Source organism: Oncorhynchus masou, unplaced genomic scaffold, assembly GCF_036934945.1.
Source record: "Oncorhynchus masou masou isolate Uvic2021 unplaced genomic scaffold, UVic_Omas_1.1 unplaced_scaffold_5221, whole genome shotgun sequence".
NCBI classification, from domain to species: domain Eukaryota; kingdom Metazoa; phylum Chordata; class Actinopteri; order Salmoniformes; family Salmonidae; genus Oncorhynchus; species Oncorhynchus masou.
In genome coordinates, this window is record NW_027011629.1 from 1 (window position 1) to 23,055 (window position 23,055).

The 23,055-nt window shown below is 52.4% G+C and overlaps 1 pseudogene; it reads right to left on the reverse strand.

Annotated features, from left to right (window-relative positions):
- Positions 1-1,457: 1,457 nt before the first annotated feature.
- On the reverse strand, positions 1,458-20,281 carry LOC135535864 (RCC1 and BTB domain-containing protein 2-like; annotated as a pseudogene).
- Between the last annotated feature and the right edge of the window lie 2,774 nt (positions 20,282-23,055).

Genomic DNA, 23,055 nt, shown 5'->3' on the forward strand with positions numbered 1-23,055 from the left:
GGGCTGGCTGGTCAGTGTTCAGGGTCTATGGGAGGACAACAGAGAGGGTCTGGGCTGGCTGGTCAGTGTTCAGGGTCTACGGGAGGACAACAGAGAGGGTCTGGGCTGGCTGGTCAGTGTTCAGGGTCTACGGGAGGACAAGAGAGAGGGTCTGGGCTGGCTGGTCAGCGGCCAGGGTCTATGGGAGGACAACAGAGAGGGTCTGGGCTGGCTGGTCAGTGTTCAGGTCTACGGGAGGACAACAGAGAGGGTCTGGGCTGGCTGGTCAGTGTTCAGGTCTACGGGAGGACAAGAGAGAGGGTCTGGGCTGGCTGGTCAGTGTTCAGGGTCTATGGGAGGACAACAGAGAGGGTCTGGGCTGGCTGGTCAGTGTTCAGGGTCTACGGGAGGACAACAGAGAGGGTCTGGGCTGGCTGGTTAGTGTTCAGGTCTACGGGAGGACAACAGAGAGGGTCTGGGCTGGCTGGTCAGTGTTCAGGGTCTACGGGAGGACAACAGAGGGTCTGGGCTGGCTGGTCAGTGTTCAGGTCTACGGGAGGACAACAGAGAGGGTCTGGGCTGGCTGGTCAGTGTTCAGGTCTACGGGAGGACAAGAGAGAGGGTCCCTCTCTCCCAGGGTTGAGACATCTCTGTCCCCTCTCTCCCAGGGTTGAGACATCTCTGTCCCCTCTCTCCCAGGGTTGAGACATCTCTGTCCCTCTCTCCCAGGGTTGAGACATCTCTGTCCCCTCTCTCCCAGGGTTGAGTACATCTCTGTCCCCTCTCTCCCAGGGTTGAGACATCTCTGTCCCCTCTCTCCCAGGGTTGAGACATCTCAGTCCCCTCTCTCCCAGGGTTGAGACATCTCTGTCCCCTCTCTCCCAGGGTTGAGACATCTCTGTCCCCTCTCTCCCAGGGTTGAGACATCTCTGTCCCCTCTCTCCCAGGGTTGAGACATCTCAGTCCCCTCTCTCCCAGGGTTGAGACATCTCTGTCCCCTCTCTCCCAGGGTTGAGACATCTCTGTCCCCTCTCTCCCAGGGTTGAGACATCTCTGTCCCCTCTCTCCCAGGGTTGAGACATCTCTGTCCCCTCTCTCCCAGGGTTGAGACATCTCTGTCCCCTCTCTCCCAGGGTTGAGACATCTCTGTCCCCTCTCTCCCAGGGTTGAGACATCTCTGTCCCCTCTCTCCCAGGGTTGAGACATCTCTGTCCCCTCTCTCCCAGGGTTGAGACATCTCTGTCCCCTCTCTCCCAGGGTTGAGACATCTCTGTCCCCTCTCTCCCAGGGTTGAGACATCTCTGTCCCCTCTCTCCCAGGGTTGAGACATCTCTGTCCCCTCTCTCCCAGGGATGAGACATCTCTGTCCAACTGTCAGACAGTTGTTCGGCATCTACCTGCCTTCATCCCCCTCTCCCATCCCCATTTCCCCCCCCTCTCCCATCCCCCTTCCTGCCCCCCCATCCCCCTTCCTGCTCCTCCCATCCCCCTCGCCCATTCCCCAGTCTCTTAACCCAGAGTCTTAGCGAGTGGGCTGTCGACCAGTCAGTTTTTGAAGGCCCCATATCGGCTAGCTTTACTGATGAAGGCCTTCAGCAGCTCGTGGTCCATGTCGGCGAAGGCTTGCGTCTGCGTAACGGCTGTCAGGTGGTTGACACAGAACTTGAAGCAGAACTCTTCCAGGTCCTGTAGGAGGAACAGGGAGATGGATGGCTGGTCAGTGGTCAGCGCTGGGGACAGGAGGAGTACAACACAGAGGGCAGTGACTGGTAGAGGAACTACTGGTACAACAAGAACAACACAGAGGGCAGTAACTGGTACAACACAACGAGAACAACACAACAAGAACAACACAGAGGGCAGTAACTGGTACAACACAACTAGAACAACACAACGAGAACAACACAGAGGGCAGTAACTGGTACAACACAACTAGAACAACACAACGAGAACAACACAGAGGGCAGTGACTGGTAGAGGAACTACTGGTACAACGAGAACAACACAAAAGAACAACACAACGAGAACAACACAGAGGGCAGTGACTGGTACAACACAACGAGAACAACACAACGAGAACAACACAGAGGGCAGTGACTGGTACAACACAACGAGAACAACACAGAGAGCAGTGACTGGTAGAGGTAACAACTAGTACAAAAGACAGGACAGATAGGGTCTGGGCTGGCTGGTCAGTGTTCAGGTCTACGGGAGGACAAGAGAGAGGGTCTGGGCTGGCTGGTCAGTGTTCAGGTCTACGGGAGGACAACAGAGAGGGTCTGGGCTGGCTGGTCAGTGTTCAGGGTCTACGGGAAGACAACAGAGAGGGTCTGGGCTGGCTGGTCAGTGTTCAGGGTCTACGGGAGGACAACAGAGAGGGTCTGGGCTGGCTGGTCAGTGTTCAGAGTCTACGGGAGGACAACAGAGAGGGTCTGGGCTGGCTGGTTAGTGTTCAGGGTCTACGGGAGGACAACAGAGAGGGTCTGGGCTGGCTGGTCAGTGTTCAGGTCTACGGGAGGACAACAGAGAGGGTCTGGGCTGGCTGGTCAGTGTTCAGGGTCTACGGGAGGACAACAGAGAGGGTCTGGGCTGGCTGGTCAGTGTTCAGGGTCTACGGGAGGACAACAGAGAGGGTCTGGGCTGGCTGGTCAGTGTTCAGGGTCTACGGGAGGACAACAGAGAGGGTCTGGGCTGGCTGGTTAGTGTTCAGGTCTACGGGAGGACAACAGAGAGGGTCTGGGCTGGCTGGTTAGTGTTCAGGGTCTACGGGAGGACAACAGAGAGGGTCTGGGCTGGCCGGTTAGTGTTCAGGGTCTACGGGAGGACAACAGATAGGGTCTGGGCTGGCTGGTCAGTGTTCAGGGTCTACGGGAGGACAACAGAGAGGGTCTGGGCTGGCTGGTTAGTGTTCAGGGTCTACGGGAGGACAACAGAGAGGGTCTGGGCTGGCTGGTCAGTGTTCAGGGTCTACGGGAGGACAACAGAGAGGGTCTGGGCTGGCTGGTTAGTGTTCAGGGTCTACGGGAGGACAACAGAGAGGGTCTGGGCTGGCTGGTCAGTGTTCAGGGTCTACGGGAGGACAACAGAGAGGGTCTGGGCTGGCTGGTTAGTGTTCAGGGTCTACGGGAGGACAACAGAGAGGGTCTGGGCTGGCTGGTCAGTGTTCAGGGTCTACGGGAGGACAACAGAGAGGGTCTGGGCTGGCTGGTCAGTGGCCAGGGTCTACGGGAGGACAACAGAGAGGGTCTGGGCTGGCTGGTTAGTGTTCAGGGTCTACGGGAGGACAACAGAGAGGGTCTGGGCTGGCTGGTCAGTGTTCAGGGTCTACGGAGGACAAGAGAGAGGGTCTGGCTGGCTACCATGGCAGGGTTCAAGGGAGTGACAACACAGAGGGTCTGGCCAATGGTCAGTGTTCAGGCTCACGGAGGACAACAGAGAGGTTCAGCTGGCTGGTCAGTGTTCATGTCTCACGGAGGACAAGAGAGAGGGTCTGGGCTGGCTGGTCAGTGTTCAGGGTCTACGGGAGGACAACAGAGAGGGTCAGGGCTGGCTGGTCAGTGTTCAGGGTCTAGGGTCTGGGCTGGCTGGTCAGTGTTCAGGGTCTACGGGAGGACAACAGAGAGGGTCTGGGCTGGCTGGTCAGTGTTCAGGGTCTACGGAGGACAACAGAGAGGGTCTGGGCTGGCTGGTCAGTGTTCAGGGTCTACGGGAGGACAACAGAGAGGGTCTGGGCTGGCTGGTCAGTGGCCAGGGTCTACGGGAGGACAACAGAGAGGGTCTGGGCTGGCTGGTTAGTGTTCAGGGTCTACGGGAGGACAACAGAGAGGGTCTGGGCTGGCCGGTTAGTGTTCAGGGTCTACGGGAGGACAACACAGAGGGTCTGGGCTGGCTGGTCAGTGTTCAGGGTCTACGGGAGGACAACAGAGAGGGTCTGGGCTGGCTGGTCAGTGTTCAGGGTCTACGGGAGGACAACAGAGAGGGTCTGGGCTGGCTGGTCAGAGTTCAGGGTCTACGGGAGGACAACAGAGAGGGTCTGGGCTGGCTGGTCAGTGTTCAGGGTCTACGGGAGGACAACAGAGAGGGTCTGGGCTGGCTGGTCAGTGTTCAGGGTCTACGGGAGGACAACAGAGAGGGTCTGGGCTGGCTGGTTAGTGTTCAGGTCTACGGGAGGACAACAGAGAGGGTCTGGGCTGGCCGGTTAGTGTTCAGGGTCTACGGGAGGACAACAGAGAGGGTCTGGGCTGGCTGGTCAGTGGCCAGGGTCTACGGGAGGACAACAGAGAGGGTCTGGGCTGGCTGGTCAGTGGCCAGGGTCTACGGGAGGACAACAGAGAGGGTCTGGGCTGGCTGGTTAGTGTTCAGGTCTACGGGAGGACAACAGAGAGGGTCTGGGCTGGCCGGTTAGTGTTCAGGGTCTACGGGAGGACAACAGAGAGGGTCTGGGATGGCTGGTCAGTGGCCAGGGTCTACGGGAGGACAACAGAGAGGGTCTGGGCTGGCTGGTCAGTGTTCAGGGTCTACGGGAGGACAACAGAGAGGGTCTGGGCTGGCTGGTCAATGTTCAGGGTCTGCGGGAGGACAACAGAGAGGGTCTGGGCTGGCTGGTCAGTGTTCAGGGTCTACGGGAGGACAACAGAGAGGGTCTGGGCTGGCTGGTCAGTGTTCAGGGTCTACGGGAGGACAACAGAGAGGGTCTGGGCTGGCTGGTTAGTGTTCAGGTCTATGGGAGGACAACAGAGAGGGTCTGGGCTGGCTGGTTAGTGTTCAGGTCTATGGGAGGACAACACAGAGGGTCTGGGCTGGCTGGTCAGTGTTCAGGGTCTATGGGAGGACAACAGAGAGGGTCTGGGCTGGCTGGTCAGTGTTCAGGGTCTACGGGAGGACAACAGAACGTGTAAACCCCTCTTACCCTGGCCTCGTACTTCACGGCAGCAGAGAGCAGTGTAATCGCGTTTTCCTCAGAGATGCCTCTCTTGATGGTCTCCTGACACAGTCTCTTCAGACGCGTCTCACGGTAGAACGTAGCTAAGTCCAGGAGACCTACGGTACGCACAGGAGAGATGCATGGAATACAGCTCAAATGGACCACAGTCATTTTATAGTGACCTCCTTCTGAGTCCAGGTTAACGGTGGAATTCTAGTGCATTACAATACTTTCTATAAGCTGTCATAACTCACATGAGGCCATAGATGCTGATTTTGGGGTCCTTTGCGACCCCGTCTGGTAAATAATTAAGCTACGGGAAAACACTGTGGTGAACTTATGGAGTTCTTTACACCCCCGCCTGGAGAATAGTCTAGGGGAAACACTGTGGTGTACTTATGGAGTTCTTTACACCCCCGCCTGGAGAATAATCTAGGGGAAACACTGTGGTGTACTTATGGAGTTCTTTACACCCCCGCCTGGAGAATAATCTAGGGGAAACACTGTGGTGTACTTATGGAGTTCTTTACACCCCCGCCTGGAGAATAATCTAGGGGAAACACTGGTGTACTTATGGAGTTCTTTACACCCCCGCCTGGAGAATAATCTAGGGGAAACACTGTGGTGTACTTATGGAGTTCTTTACACCCCCGCCTGGAGAATAATCTAGGGGAAACACTGGTGTACTTATGGAGTTCTTTACACCCCCGCTTGGAGAATAATCTAGGGGAAACACTGCGTCGTACCAGGCGGCAGGGTAGCCTAGTGGTTAGAGTGTAGAGGCGGCAGGGTAGCCTAGTGGTTAGAGTGTAGAGGCGGCAGGGTAGCCTAGTGGTTAGAGTGTACAGGCGGCAGGGTAGCCTAGTGGTTAGAGTGTAGAGGTGGCAGGGTAGCCTAGTGGTTAGAGTGTAGAGACGGCAGGGTAGCCTAGTGGTTAGAGTGTAGAGACGGCAGGGTAGCCTAGTGGTTAGAGTGTAGAGGCGGCAGGGTAGCCTAGTGGTTAGAGTGTAGAGGCGGCAGGGTAGCCTAGTGGTTAGAGTGTAGAGGCGGCAGGGTAGCCTAGTGGTTAGAATGTAGAGGAGGCAGGGTGGCCTAGTGGTTAGAGTATAGAGGCGGCAGGGTAGCCTAGTGGTTAGAATGTAGAGACGGCAGGGTGGCCTAGTGGTTAGAGTGTAGAGGCGGCAGGGTAGCCTAGTGGTTAGAATGTAGAGGAGGCAGGGTGGCCTAGTGGTTAGAGTGTAGAGGCGGCAGGGTAGCCTAGTGGTTAGAGTGTAGAGGCGGCAGGGTAGCCTAGTGGTTAGAGTGTAGAGGAGGCAGGGGTAGCCTAGTGGTTAGAGTGTAGAGGTGGTAGGGTAGCCTAGTGGTTAGGAGTGTAGAGGTGGCAGGGTAGCCTAGTGGCTAGAGTGTAGAGGAGGTACAGTAGGTAGCCTAGTGGTTAGAGTGTAGAGGCGGCAGGGTAGCCTAGTGGTTAGAGGTAGAGACGGCAGGGTGGCCTAGTGGTTAGAGAGTGTAGAGGCGGCAGGGTAGCCTAGTGGTTAGAATGTAGAGGAGGCAGGGGTGGCTCAGTGGTTAGAGTGTAGAGGCGGCAGGGTAGCCTAGTGGTTAGAGTGTAGAGGCGGCAGGGTAGCCTAGTGGTTAGAGGTAGAGCCGGCAGGGTAGCCTAGTGGTTAGAGTGTAGAGGTGGCAGGGTAGCCTAGTGGTTAGAGTGTAGAGGAGGCAGGGGTAGCCTAGTGGTTAGAGTGTAGAGGCGGCAGGGTAGCCTAGTGGTTAGAGTGTAGAGGTATATAGCCTAGTGGTTAGAATGTAGAGGAGGCAGGGTAGCCTAGTGGTTAGAGTGTAGAGGTGGCAGGGTAGCCTAGTGGTTAGAATGTAGAGGCAGGGTAGCCTAGTGGTTAGAATGTAGAGGTGGCAGGGTAGCCTAGTGGTTAGAGTGTAGAGGCGGTAGGGGTAGCCTAGTGGTTAGAGTGTAGAGGTGGCAGGGTAGCCTAGTGGTTAGAATGTAGAGGAGGCAGGGTGGCCTAGTGGTTAGAGTGTAGAGGCGGCAGGGTAGCCTAGTGGTTAGATTGTAGAGGCGCAGGGTAGCCTTAGTGGTTAGAGGTAGAGGGAGGCAGGGTAGCCTAGTGGTTAGAGTGTAGAGGTGGCAGGGTAGCCTAGTAACCGAAAGGTTGCAAGATCGAATCCCGAGCTGACAAGGTACAAATTGTTGTATCTGCCTCCTGAACAAAGGCAGTTGAATCCCACTGTTCCAAGGCCGCTATTGCAAATAAGAATTTGTTCTTGCTTGGTTAAATAAAAGGTTAAATAAATATACGAACCTATGGCTCCCCTCCGGAGGCAGGTTGATGGTGTTCAGTAAAGGTATTCGAGGAAGGCCCTGTAGACGAGGTAAGAGAACTGGTGAATCTCAATAGACTCCTCGTCTGTCTCGTTCAGCAACACACGGAAATGTTCACACCTGAAAACATGGAAAGATGACAACAGATCAGTCACCGTGGAGGGTGACGACAGACCAGTCACCGTGGCGATCAGTCACCCTGGAGATCAGTCCCCATGGAGGGTGGCAACAGACCAGTCACCATGGAGGGTGACAACAGACCAGTCACCATGGAGGGTGACAACAAATCAAATCAAATTTTATTTGTCACATACACATGGTTAGCAGATGTTAATGCGAGTGTAGCGAAATGCTTGTGCTTCTAGTTCCGACAATGCAGTAATAACCAACGAGTAATCTAACTAACAATTCCTAAACTAACAGTTATTGTGCTGACGTTCCTTCTAGAGGCAGCTTGGAACTCGGTAGTGAGAGTTACAACCGAGGACAGACGAATTTTACACGCTTCGGCACTCGGCGGTCCCGTTCTGTGAGCTTGTGTGGTCTACCACTCCACGGCTGAGCCGTTGTTGCTCCTTGACGTTTCCACTTCATAATAACAGCACTTACAGTTGACCGGGGGGGCAGCTCTAGCAGGGCAGACATGTGACAAACTGACTTGTTGGAAAAGATGGCATCCCTATAACAGCGCCATGTTGAAAGTCACTGAGCTCTTCAGTACGGGCCATTCTACTTCTAATGTTTGTCTATGGAGATTGCATGGCTGTGTGCTCGATTTTATACACCGGTCAGCAACTGGTGTGTGGCTAAAATAGCCCGAATCCACTAATTTGAAGAGGTGTCCATATTCTTTTGTAAATATGCATCTAGTTTCTACATGGAGTACACCAAACAATAGGAACACCTGCCTCTGGCACCTACTACCACTTCCCCGTTCAAATGACACATCAATGTCTTGCCCATTCACCCTCCGAAAGGCACACATACACAATCCATGTCTCAAATGGAGTCCAATCCTTCTGTCCTCTCCTTCATCTACACTGAGCGGCATTCAATAAGGGATCGTAGGGATCGGGGGGGGGGGGGGGTGACCACGACGACGACAGCAGGTGTACAAACGAACACATTTCGAGATGTAAAAAATAAATACATTTTCTTTACTCCTCTGATTTGGCAAATGGAAAACGATAGCGTTTAAGGCATGAGGATGTTGCGTGCGAGTTTATTAAAAAAGAACTAGAGGGGAAACAATAGCCGTGTCCTTTGCTTCCTCATAGCGTCGACAGGAAGGACAGACGCACCGAATCAAAGCTTCATACAGTGGTAACAAACATAGCAGACTTGGGAGGAGACAAGAAGGCAACGACTGGAAATCACCATGTCATTTCGACACATTGTTTCCAGAAATGTTTGTAGCTGTTTGTGGGGAGTGGGGGAGTGGGGTGGCATTAAAAAAACTAACTCTGAACCTGTGGCAACATGCGTATAGTTGAAAGAAATTAACAATTTGCTATAGGCCCCGGCCTTGACTAGGGGGAGACTAGAGAGAGAGAGAGAGAGAGAGAGAGACAGACAGAGAGAGAGAGACAGAGACAGACAGACAGAGACAGACAGAGAGACAGACAGAGACAGAGAGACAGAGACAGAGAGAGAGAAAGAGAGACAGAGACAGAGAGAGACAGACAGACAGACAGAGACAGACAGAGACAGACAGAGAGACAGAGACAGGAGACAGAGAGAGAGAGAGACAGAGACAGAGACAGAGACAGAGAGAGAGACATACAGACAGAACCCAGAGACAGACAGAGAGAGACAGGAGACAGAGAGACTTTGACTAGGGGGAGAGAGACAGGAGACAGAGAGAGAGAGAGACTTGACTAGGGGAGGGGAGAGACAGAGGAGACTTGACAGAGGGAGACAGACTTGACTAGGGAGGGGAGAGAGGGAGAGAGACAGAGAGACTTGACTAGAGGAGAGAGAGAGAGAGAGAGAGAGGAGAGAGAGAGAGAGAGAGAGAGACACTTAACTAGGGGGAGAGGAGAGAGGGAGAGATACTTGAATATGGGAGGGAGGAGAGAGAGAGGCTTGACTAGGGGAGGAAGAGGAATGATGAAGTTCCTAACATGTATTCCCTACCAGTGAAAGGCAGCTATCTCTCTGGGTATCTCTAGTGACCAGCGGGCTGTCTCAAAGACGGCGATCTGTGTTTTGCAAGCTGGCAGGTTGATAGTGTGGGGGGGGGGGCACAGTGGTACAAAGAACTAAATAACCTTCAGAGTGGTGTTGTACCTCAAATATATGATGTATTTACAGAGGAAAAGTGAACAAACGGAACAAACTTCAGTAGAAATACTAAAAACACACAGCGCCACAGCATATACCGAATAAATATGTCTCGGTTTACAGTTGTTTGGATGAAAACGTTGGCCAAATGAACATTATCATTGTATTAAATGGTGGTTCTGTGTGACCAAGGCCCCATAAAAGGAGACCACCTGGGTCTGTTTGGAACCGTTTACACAGGCAGCCCAAATTCTGATCTTTCTTCCCACCCTCCCAACTATTGTCAAATGAGCTGGATCTGATTGGAAACAGAAGATGTGAATTGGCCTGCCTGTGTAAACTCAAGTCCTTTTAGGTACCTGATCTTTAGGAGGGCTTTGTGTACGTGGGATACTTTCCATCCACAAGGAACTTGAGATCTGAGATCGGGCTGTCAAACTCCTCTTCAGAGACTGGGCCACCGTCAGATAGTCATCACCATCTGAGTAACACAGAACAACAACGAAAAAACCTTCCAAATAACATCTGATCCCAGGTCTGTAACCATCATCACATCCCGTACAGCGTCCTGTACAACCCACAGTTGAGGAGGTGTGTCAGTCTAACCCACGGTGAGGAGTGTGTCAGTCTAACCCACGGTGAGGTGAGGTGTGTCCCAGTCTAACCCACGGTGAGGAGGGTGTGTCAGTCTAACCCACAGTTGAGGAGGTGTGTCAGTCTAACCCACGGTGAGGAGGTGTGTCAGTCTAACCTTACGGTGAGGAGGTGTGTCAGTCTAACCCACAGGTGAGGAGGTGTGTGTCAGTCTAACCCACGGTGAGGGAGGTGTGTCAGTCTAACCCACAGTGAGGAGGTGTGTCAGTCTTACCCACGGTGAGGAGGTGTGTCAGTCTAACCCACAGTGAGGAGGTGTGTCAGTCTCTTACCCACGATGAGGAGGTGTGTCAGTCTAACCCACAGTGAGGAGGTGTGTCAGTCTAACCCACGGTGAGGAGGTGTGTCAGTCTAACCCACAGTGAGGAGGTGTGTCAGTCTTACCCACGGTTGAGGAGGTGTCAGTCTTACACTTGTGAGAGGTGTGTCAGTCTAACCCACGGTGAGGAGGTGTGTCAGTCTAACCCACAGTGAGGAGGTGTGTCAGGGTGAGGAGGTGTGTCAGTCTGCCCACGGTTGAGGAGGTGTGTCAGTCTAACAGTGTGAGGAGGTGTGTCAGTCTTACCCACGATGAGGAGGTGTGTCAGTCTAACCCAGTGAGGAGGTGTGTCAGTCTAACCCACGGTGAGGAGGTGTGTCAGTCTAACCCACAGTGAGGAGGTGTGTCAGTCTTACCCACGGTGAGGAGGTGTGTCAGTCTAACCCACGGTGAGGAGGTGTGTCAGTCTAACCCACAGTGAGGAGGTGTGTCAGTCTTACCCACAGTGAGGAGGTGTGTCAGTCTTACCCACGGTTGAGGAGGTGTGTCAGTCTAACCTACGGTTGAGGAGGTGTCAGTCTACCCACGGTGAGGAGATGCCATGTGACAGCGGGCGTGGCGAAGCATGCAAAGACATCGTCGGGTGCTGGGCGAAGTGAGTGGGAGGTGAGGGCAGGCTACAGCTTGACCCCTACACTGACCCCACATCAGCACCTGACCGCTCTGAGTCTTAGCTGCAGACGTATGGCTGGTGTGGCACGCTGCCACCTCCACCATCCTACAGAGTGACAGGACAGACGAGGACAGACAGACAGGACAGACAGACAGACAGACAGACAGACAGAGGACAGACAGACAGGACAGACAGACAGGACAGACAGGAGGACAGACAAGACAGGACAGACAGACAGGACAGACAGGACAGACGAGGCAGGACAGACAGGACAGACAGACAGGACAGACGAGGAGGACAGACAGGACAGACAGACAGGACAGACGAGGAGGACAGACAGGACAGACAGACAGGACAGACGAGGAGGACAGACAGGACAGACAGACAGACAGGACAGACAGACAGACAGGACAGACAGACAGGACAGACGAGGAGGACAGACAGACAGACAGGACAGACGAGGAGGACAGACAGACAGGACAGACGAGGAGGACAGACATCAGTCTTTTAGAATTTAGAATTCCTTTAACACAAAGACAAAGGCAAAGACAGGCCGGACAACCTGACTGTGGCAAAGACAGGCCAGACAACCTGACGGCCAGACAACCTGACTGTGGCAAAGACAGGCCAGACAACCTGACTGTGGCAAAGACAGGCCAGACAACCTGACTGTGGCAAAGACAGGCCAGACAACCTGACTGTGGCAAAGACAGGTCAGACAACCTGACTGTGGCAAAGACAGGCCAGACAACCTGACTGTGGCAAAGACAGGCCAGACAACCTGACTGTGGCAAAGACAGGCCAGACAACCTGACTGTGGCAAAGACAGGCCAGACAACCTGACTGTGGCAAAGACAGGCCAGACAACCTGACTGTGGCAAAGACAGGCCAGACAACCTGACTGTGGCAAAGACAGGCCAGACAACCTGACTGTGGCAAAGACAGGCCAGACAACCTGACTGTGGCAAAGACAGGCCAGACAACCTGACTGTGGCAAAGACAGGCCAGACAACCTGACTGTGGCAAAGACAGGCCAGACAACCTGACTGTGGCAAAGACAGGCCAGACAACCTGACTGTGGCAAAGACAGGCCAGACAACCTGACTGTGGCAAAGACAGGCCAGACAACCTGACTGTGGCAAAGACAGGCCAGACAACCTGACTGTGGCAAAGACAGGCCAGACAACCTGACTGTGGCAAAGACAGGCCAGACAACCTGACTGTGGCAAAGACAGGCCAGACAACCTGACTGTGGCAAAGACAGGCCAGACAACCTGACTGTGGCAAAGACAGGCCAGACAACCTGACAGTGGCAAAGACAGGCCAGGACAACCTGACTGTGGCAAAGACAGGCCGGACAACCTGACTGTGGCAAAGACAGGCCGGACAACCTGACTGTGGCAAAGACAGGCCAGACAACCTGACTGTGGCAAAGACAGGCCAGACAACCTGACTGTGGCAAAGACAGGCCAGACAACCTGACTGTGGCAAAGACAGGCCAGACAACCTGACTGTGGCAAAGACAGGCCAGACAACCTGACTGTGGCAAAGACAGGCCAGACAACCTGACTGTGGCAAAGACAGGCCAGACAACCTGACTGTGTCAAAGACAGGCCAGACAACCTGACAGTGGCAAAGACAGGCCAGACAACCTGACTGTGGCAAAGACAGGCCAGACAACCTGACAGTGGCAAAGACAGGCCGGACAACCTGACTGTGGCAAAGACAGGCCGGACAACCTGACTGTGGCAAAGACAGGCCGGACAACCTGACTGTGGCAAAGACAGGCCAGACAACCTGACTGTGGCAAAGACAGGCCAGACAACCTGACTGTGGCAAAGACAGGCCAGACAACCTGACTGTGGCAAAGACAGGCCAGACAACCTGACTGTGGCAAAGACAGGCCAGACAACCTGACTGTGGCAAAGACAGGCCAGACAACCTGACTGTGTCAAAGACAGGCCAGACAACCTGACAGTGGCAAAGACAGGCCAGACAACCTGACTGTGGCAAAGACAGGCCAGACAACCTGACTGTGGCAAAGACAGGCCAGACAACCTGACTGTGGCAAAGACAGGCCAGACAACCTGACTGTGGCAAAGACAGGCCAGACAACCTGACTGTGGCAAAGACAGGCCAGAAAAAAACAGTCTTCTTCAAGTGAAGGATTTCACTGAGCAGCATTAGAGTCAATAGATACATAATGATCAACAAGCATTATTTTAACAAAAAACGTAGACAAGATAAATACAGGCTGGAACACAACAACAATCTCATAATTCCAATGAGCAACCCAACCCCAACCCTTCCAGGGCTTTTTCACCCCAACCCTTCCAGGGCTTTTTCACCCCAAACCTTCCAGGGCTTTTTCACCCCAAACCTTCCAGGGCTTTTTCACCCCAAACCTTCCAGGGCTTTTTCACCCCAACCCTTCCAGGGCTTTTTCACCCCAACCCTTCCAGGGCTTTTTCACCCCAACCCTTCCAGGGCTTTTTCACCCCAAACCTTCCAGGGCTTTTTCACCCCAACCCCAACCCTTCCAGGGCTTTTTCACCCTAACCCTTCCAGGGCTTGTCACCCCAACTACAACCCTTCCAGGGCTTTTTCACCCCAACCCCTTCCAGGGCTTTTTCACCCCAATCCCAACCCTTCCAGGGCTTGTCACCCCAACCTAAACCCTTCCAGGGCTTTTTCACCCCAACCCTTCCAGGGCTTTTTCACCCCAACCCAACCCTTCTAGGGCTTGTCACCCCAACCCTTCCAGGGCTTTTTCACCCCAACCCCAACCCTTCCAGGGCTTGTCACCCCAACCTAAACCCTTCCAGGGCTTTTTCACCCCAACCCCAACCCTTCCAGGGCTTTTCACCCCAACCTAAACCCTTCCAGGGCTTTTTCACCCCAACCCTTCCAGGGCTTTTTCACCCCAACCCTTCCAGGGCTTGTCACCCCAACCTAAACCCTTCCAGGGCTTTTTCACCCCAACCCCAACCCTTCCAGGGCTTTTTCACCCCAACCCCTTCCAGGGGTTTTTCAATGGAAAGATCTTTGCCAAGATACTGAAGTGACTCTAGCCCTGTTTATACCTGGTTCTAACTTGTGTTCTTCATCCTGATTTTGTCCAAATTCTGATTGTGGCCACATTTGAATACCGGTGTAGATCATCAAAACAAATTGTGATGTGATTACCTCCAGAGGGTCGTCTGTGATGTGATTGCCCTGGAGGCCGTCCTACCCTGGAGTCCTTCCAACCCTGGAGTCCTTCCTACCCTGGAGTCCCTACCCTGGGAGGCCGTCCCACCCCTGGAGGCATTCCTACCCTGGAGGCCGTCCTACCCTGGAGTCCTTTCACCCTGGTGGGCCGGCCCTACCCTGAGGCCTTCCTACCCTGGAGGCCGTCCTACCCTGGAGGCCTTCCTACCCTGGAGGCCTTCCTACCCTGGAGGCCGGCCCCACCCCGGAGGCCGTCCTACCCCTGGAGGCCGGCCCTACCCTGGAGGCCTTCTCATCCTGGAGGCCGTCCTACCCTGGAGGCCGTCCTACCCTGGAGGCCTTCCTACCCTGGAGGCCTTCCTACCCTGGAGGCCGTCCTACTCCTGGAGGCCTTCCTACCCTGGGGGCCGTGCCTACCCTGGGGCCCTGGAGGCCTTCCTATCCTGAGGCCGGTCCACCCTGAGGCCGGCCCTACCCTGGAGGCCCTGGAGGCCGTCCTACCCTGGAGGCCGGTCCACCCTGGAGGCCTTCCTACCCTGGAGGCTGTCCACCCTGGAGGCCGTCCTACCCTGGAGGCTGTCCCTGCCCCTGGAGGCCGTCCTACCCTGGAAGCTGTCCTACCCTGGAGGCTGTCCTACCCTGGAGGCTGTCCTACCCTGGAGGCTGTCCTACCCTGGAGGAGGTCCAACCCTGGAGGCCTTCCTACCTTGGAGGCCATCCTACCTTGGAGGCCATCCCTACCCTGGAGGCCGTCCTACCCTGGAGGCCGTCCTACCCTGGAGGCCGGCCTGCCCTGGAGGCCGTCCTGCCCTGGAGGCCGTCCTACCCTGGAGGCTGTCCTACCCTGGAGGCCGTCGTACCCTGGAGGCCGTCCTACCCTGGAGGCTGTCCTACCCTGGAAGCTGTCCTACCCTGGAGGCTGTCCTATCCTGGGGACCTGGAGGAGGTCCTGACTGGGACAGAGGAACTCACCTCTCCTTGTCTGTGTTGATGAGTGTAGGGACAGCCTGGTTACTCTTATTGCCTGTCCCCAGCTGGCCATAAGAGTTGGCCCCCCCAAGCGTAAATAAAGCCCTCGTCTGTCGGCGCCAGCGGCTGTGGCGTATACAAGCAACCTGCGGCACAGAGAGAAACAGAAAGTTAATCTTAGATCTTCCTATGTCATTACCCTGTATTCTCCTACCTGCACAGCACAAACAACCATAGGTCCCACACATAGCTAACAGAGTGGGTTTGGGTTGACTCCTCGCCTGTAATGTGGACTCTCGCCTGTATAGTCTAGACTCCTCGCCTGTATAATGTGGACTCCTATAATGTGGACCCCTGCCTGGATAATCTGGACCCCTCGCCTGTATAATCTAGACCCTAGCCTGTATAATCTAGACCCCTCGCCTGTGTAATCTAGACCCCTCGCCTGTATAATCTAGACCCCACCCCTCGCCTGTATAATCTAGACCCCTCGCCTGGATAATCTAGACCCCTCGCCTGGATAATCTAGACCCTCGCCTGGATAATCTAGACCCCTACGCCTGGATAATCTACACCTAAGACCTACACCCTCGCCTGCGGATAATCTGGACCCTCGCCTGTATAATCTAGACCCTACGCCTGTATAATCTAGACCCCTCGCCTGTATAATCTAGACCCCTACGCCTGTATAATCTGGACCCTACCTGTATAATCTGGACCCCTCGCCTGGATAATCTGGACCTCCCTGTATAATCTAGCCCTGTATAATCTGGACCCCTCGCCTGTATAATCTGGACCCTCGCCTGTATAATGTGGACCCTCGCCTGTATAATGGACCCCTGTGGACCCCTCGCCTGTATAATGTGGACCCCTCGCCTGTATAATGTGCATAATCTAGACTCCTCGCCTGTATAATGTAGGACTCCTCGCCTGTATAATGTGGACTCCTCGCCTGTATAATGTGACTCCTCGCCTGTATAATGTGGACTCCTCGCCTGTATAATGTGGACTCCTCGCCTGTATAATGTGGACTCTCGCCTGTATAATGTGGACTCCTCGCCTGTAAATGTGGACTCCTCACCTGTATAATGTTGACTCCCTGTAGAGCTGCGATCCTACACGGGTCTGCTGGTTCCATTGTTGCCCAGACCAAGCTGCCGTTGCAGTTATAGCCCCAACCATAGGTCTGCAAACAGATCGCAGATTACAGTCCTACAGATAGCAACAGGACAGGGCTGTAGTCCTACAGATAGCAACAGGACAGGGCTGTAGTCCTACAGATAGCAACAGGACAGGGCTGTAGTCCTACAGATAGCAACAGGACAGGGCTGTAGTCCTACAGATAGCAACAGGACAGGGTTGTAGTCCTACAGATAGCAACAGGACAGGGTTGTAGTCCTACAGATAGCAACAGGACAGGGCTGTAGTCCTACAGATAGCAACAGGACAGGGTTGTAGTCCTACAGATAGCAACAGGACAGGGTTGTAGTCCTACAGATAGCAACAGGACAGGGTTGTAGTCCTACAGATAGCATCATGACAGGGTTGTAGTCCTACAGATAGCAACAGGACAGGGTTGTAGTCCTACAGATAGCAACAGGACAGGGCTGTAGTCCTACAGATAGCAACAGGACAGGGCTGTAGTCCTACAGATAGCAACAGGACAGGGCTGTAGTCCTACAGATAGCAACAGGACAGGGCTGTAGTCCTACAGATAGCAACAGGACAGGGCTGTAGTCCTACAGATAGCAACAGGACAGGGCTGTAGTCCTACAGATAGCAACAGGACAGGGCTGTAGTCCTACAGATAGCAACAGGACAGGGCTGTAGTCCTGCAGATAGCAACAGGACAGGGTTGTAGTCCTACAGATAGCAACAGGACAGGGTTGTAGTCCTGCCAGATAGCAACAGGACAGGGCTGTAGTCAGATAGCAACAGGACAGGGCTGTAGTCCTACAGATAGCAACAGGACAGGGCTGTAGTCCTACAGATAGCAACAGGACAGGGCTTAGTCCTACAGATAGCAACAGGACAGGGCTGTAGTCCTACAGATAGCAACAGGACAGGGTTGCAGTCCTACAGATAGCAACAGGACAGGGTTGTAGTCCTACAGATAGCAACAGGACAGGGTTGTAGTCCTACAGATAGCAACAGGACAGGGCTGTAGTCCTACAGATAGCAACAGGACAGGGCTGTAGTCCTACAGATAGCAACAGGGACAGGGCTTGTAGTCCTACAGATAGCAACAGGACAGGGCTGTAGTCCTACAGATAGCAACAGGACAGGGTTGTAGTCCCACAGATAGCAACAGGACAGGGCTGTAGTCCTACAGATAGCAACAGGACAGGGTTGTAGTCCTACAGATAGCAACAGGCCAGGGTTGTAGTACAGATAGCCAGGACAGGGCTGTAGTCCTACAGATAGCAACAGGACAGGGTTGTAGTCCTACAGATAGCAACAGGACAGGGCTGTAGTCCTACAGATAGCAACAGGACAGGGCTGTAGTCCTACAGATAGCAACAGGACAGGGCTGTAGTCCTACAGATAGCAACAGGACAGGGCTGTAGTCCTACAGATAGCAACAGGACAGGGTTGTAGTCCTACAGATAGCAACAGGACAGGGCTGTAGTCCTACAGATAGCAACAGGACAGGGCTGTAGTCCTACAGATAGCAACAGGACAGGGCTGTAGTCCTACAGATAGCAACAGGACAGGGTTGTAGTCCTACAGATAGCAACAGGACAGGGCTGTAGTCCTACAGATAGCAACAGGACAGGGCTGTAGTCCTACAGATAGCAACAGGACAGGGCTTGTGGTCCTACAGATAGCCAGGACAGGGTTGTAGTCCTACAGATAGCAACAGGACAGGGCTGTAGTCCTACAGATAGCAACAGGACAGGGCTGTAGTCCTACAGATAGCAACAGGACAGGGCTGTAGTCCTACAGATAGCAACAGGACAGGGTTGTAGTCCTACAGATAGCAACAGGACAGGGCTGTAGTCCTACAGATAGCAACAGGACAGGGCTGTAGTCCTACAGATAGCAACAGGACAGGGCTGTAGTCCTACAGATAGCAACAGGACAGGGCTGTAGTCCTACAGATAGCAACAGGACAGGGCTGTAGTCCTACAGATAGCAACAGGACAGGGTTGTGTCCTACAGATAGCAACAGGACAGGGCTGTAGTCCTACAGATAGCAACAGGACAGGGTTGTAGTCCTACAGATAGCAACAGGACAGGGTTGTAGTCCTACAGATAGCAACAGGACAGGACCTAGGGTTGTAGTCCTACAGATAGCAACAGGACAGGGTTGTAGTCCTACAGATAGCATCATGACAGGGCTGTAGTCCTACAGATAGCAACAGGACAGGGCTGTAGTCCTACAGATAGCATCAGGACAGGGCTGTAGTCCTACAGATAGCAACAGGACAGGGCTGTAGTCCTACAGATAGCAACAGGACAGGGTTGTAGTCCTACAGATAGCAACAGGACAGGGTTGTAGTCCTACAGATAGCAACAGGACAGGGTTGTAGTCCTACAGATAGCAACAGGACAGGGTTGTAGTCCTACAGATAGCAACAGGACAGGGTTGTAGTCCTACAGATAGCAACAGGACAGGGTTGTAGTCCTACAGATAGCAACAGGACAGGGTTGTAGTCCTACAGATAGCAACAGGACAGGGTTGTAGTCCTACAGATAGCAACAGGACAGGGTGTAGTCCAGGACAGGGCTGTAGTCCTACAGATAGCAACAGGACAGGGCTGTAGTCCTACAGATAGCAACAGGACAGGGTTGCAGTCCTACAGATAGCAACAGGACAGGGTTGTAGTCCTACAGATAGCAACAGGACAGGGTTGTAGTCCTACAGATAGCAACAGGACAGGGCTGTAGTCCTACAGATAGCAACAGGACAGGGCTGTAGTCCTACAGATAGCAACAGGACAGGGCTGTAGTCCTACAGATAGCAACAGGACAGGGTTGTAGTCCTACAGATAGCAACAGGACAGGGCTGTAGTCCTACAGATAGCAACAGGACAGGTTTCCTACAGACTATGGCAGGAAGTCCTACAGAATTATTATTTTTTTTACCTTTATTTAACCAGGCAAGTAAGTTAAGAACAAATTCTTATTTTCAATGACGGCTGGGAACAGTGGGTTAACTGCCTGTTCAGGGGCAGAATGACAGATTTGTACCTTGTCAGCTCGGGGATTTGAACTTGCAACCTTCCGAGTTACTAGTCCAACGCTCTAACCACTAGGCTACCCTGCCGCCTCTACACTCTAACCACTAGTCTACCCTGCCGCCTCTACACTCTAACCACTAGTCTACCCTGCCGCTTCTACACTCTAACCACTAGGCTACCTAAGCCGCTCTACACTCTAACCTAACTAGTCTACCCTGCTCTGCACTCTAACCACTAGGCTACCCTGCCGCCTACACTCTAACCACTAGTCTACCCTGCCGCCTCTACACTCTAACCACTAGGCTACCCTGCCGCCTCTACACTCTAACCACTAGGCTACCCTATATTAATACAATCCATCCTAACTCACTGACTTCATTGGATGCATCAGCAGCCTTCCACGCCTCAAAAGCACAAATTATATATTTTTGGACAGCCATTATATTTACTGTCTTTTACACTGCCTGCAGCCGAATCAATAGTCGATTACGAAAACAGACTCTACTGCTGCTACGACTTCATCAACTACCGATCAATGCATCGATTTCTTCGCTTTCCATCCTCTTTGTTTCTGCCACACAGACAAACTCGGCCAAGACAGGAACATGACCGTATAAAATACTATTGAGGATCGACCCTTCGGTATCCTTTACCTCTCCATTGTCAGCACAGCCATGGAACAGAGCTGACCACAGGCGATATTAACCACCACTTTGTTCTGCAGGCGCTGCTGACCCGACGCCGGCGTCGGCTGGTTGGCCGATCGACCTGACCCCACCTGGCCAGAGTTGTTGTAGCCCCATGCAAACACCTTGGAAGTCAGAGGGGAAAGGTTAAAATAGGTCACAAGAACCAGAAAATGAACAACAAAAAACAGAACATTTTAGAACAGATGCACACTGTATGTACATATCTACTAAATTGCCTCAGCCTTTGCTGTGCAAGAAAATAAACATTGTTGTTCAAAACAGAAGAGGGTAACAAAGCTGTGTTCACAAATGGCAGTTAAATCCTATTTGCAAGGAACAAAAAATAAAAAATGAAAACGCAACATGTAACAATTTCTAGATTTTACCAAGTTTACAGTTCAGGTAAAAATCAGTCAATCCAAATAAATTCATTAGGCCTTAATCTATGGATGCCCAGTCATGTGAAAGTGGTGCAGCCAAGGGCGGAGCCTGGGAGGGCATAGGGCCAACCCAGAATTAGATTTCCCCACAAAAGGGCTTTATTACAATTGCTCCTCAGCTGTCCCGGTGGCTGGTCTCAGAAGATCCCGCAGGTGAAGAAGACAGATGAGGAGGTCCTGGGCTGGCGCAGCTACACGTGGTGGTCTGCGGTTTTGAGGCTGATTAGACATACTGCCAAATTCTCTAAAAATTATGTTGGAGGCGGCTTATGGTTGAGAAATGAAAATTCAATTATCTGGCAACAGCTCCGGTGGACATTCCTACAGTCAGCATGCCAATTGCACGCTGCCTCAAAACTTGAGACATCTGTGGCTTCGTGTTGGTTGGCAAAACTGCACAATTTAGATTGGCCTTTTATTGTGCCCAGCACAAGGTGCACATGTGTAATGATCATGCTGTTTAATCAACGTCTTGAAATGCCACACCTGTCAGGTGGATGGATTATCTTGGGAAAATGAGAAATGCTCACTAACAGGGATGTAAAGAAAATTTGTGCACAATGACAGAAATTATATATTTTTGTGTATATAGAACATTTCTGAGATCATCTTATTTCAGCTCATGAAAAACGGGACCAACACTTTACATGTTGCGTTTAGCCAGGAATCTGAAACAAATCTGAACTATTTTTTTTTAACTACTTGAGAAGTAGGAGAGTCATTAAATCCCCAAGGTCCTTGACCTCTTGAGAACCACCGATCCAAAAATACATGCTATTTCCTTACAGGGTCAACATGCCTGATTGTGTGATTGTGTCTTGTTGTCTGTATGCCTCTGGGACCGATTTGCCAAAATAAATCAGCGTTATCTTTATTTTACTTTATCAGTATCTGAGCTCTGATCAAGGGATAAAATGGCGTACACTTTCGGGAGCTTTTTCCCACCAGAACACTTTGGAGGAGCAGTGACCAAATCTCTCGCGGCCATTTTAGGAATGTGTCAACCCGCTCAAATGGAGTAAAATATACAGTACTAGTCAAAAGAATAATAGTGAAGACATCAACACTATGAAATAACACATATGGAATCATGTTGTAACTAAAAAAAAGTGTTAAACAAATCAACATATATTTTATATTTGAGATTCTTCAAAGTAGCCACCCTTTGCCTTGATGACAGCTTAGTACACTCTTGGCATTCTCTCTGCCAGCTTCATGAGGTAGATCACCTGGAATGCATTTCTATTAACAGGTGTGCCTTGTTAAAAGTTCATTTGCGGAATTTATTTCCTTCTTAATGCGTTTGAGTCAATCAGTTGTGACAAGGTAGGGGTGGTATACAGAAGATAGCCCTATGTGGTAAAAGAGCCAAGTCCATATTATGGCAAGAACAGCTCAAATAAGCAAAGAGAAATGACAGTCAATCATTACTTTAAGACATGAAGGTCAGTCAATACTGAAAATGTAAAGAATTTTTCACATTTCTTCAAGTGCAGTCGCAAAACCCATCAAGCGCTATGATGAAACTGGCTCTCATGAGGACCGCCACAGGAAAGGAAGACCCAGAGTTACCTCTGCTGCAGAGGATATGTTCATTAGAGTTACCAGCCTCAGAAATTGCAGCCCAAATAAATGCTTCAGAGTTCAAGTAACAGACAAACACATCAACTGTTCAGGACACCAATAAGTAGTTCCAACCGAGATCAAACTCTGTTCATTGTGGCATGACTGGATACTGAGTGCTTTGTTCATGGTGCAGGGTTGCATGACTGGCTCCTGAGTGCCTTAGATCGATCGATCTCTCTCTCTCTCCCTCCCTCCCTCCCTCCATCCCCCCTCCTTTAGCCACTCTCAATAACGCCTCGCCTATAGCCACTCTCAATAACTCCGCCTATAGCCACTCAAAAACGCCGCCTATAGCCACTCTCAATAACCTCCGCCTATAGCCACTCAAAAACGCAGCCTATAGCCACTCTCAATAACGCCGCCTATAGCCACTCTCAATAACGCCGCCTATAGCCACTCTCAATAACACCGCCTATAGCCACTCTCAATAACACCGCCTATAGCCACTCTCAATAACACCGCCTATAGCCACTCTCAATAACACCGCCTATAGCCACTCTCAATAACGCCGCCTATAGCCACGTCATTATCTCCTCCCTGCCTACAGCCACCTCATTATCTCCTCCCTGCCTACAGCCACGTCATTATCTCCTCCCTGCCTACAGCCACGTCATCATCCCCTCCCTGCCTACAGCCACGTCATCATCCCCTCCCTGCCTACAGCCACGTCATTATCCCCTCCCTGCCTACAGCCACGTCATTATCTCCTCCCTGCCTACAGCCACGCCGTTATCCCCTCCCTGCCTACAGCCACGTCATTATCCCCTCCCTGCCTACAGCCACGCCGTCATCCCCTCCCTGCCTACAGCCACGTCATCATCCCCTCCCTG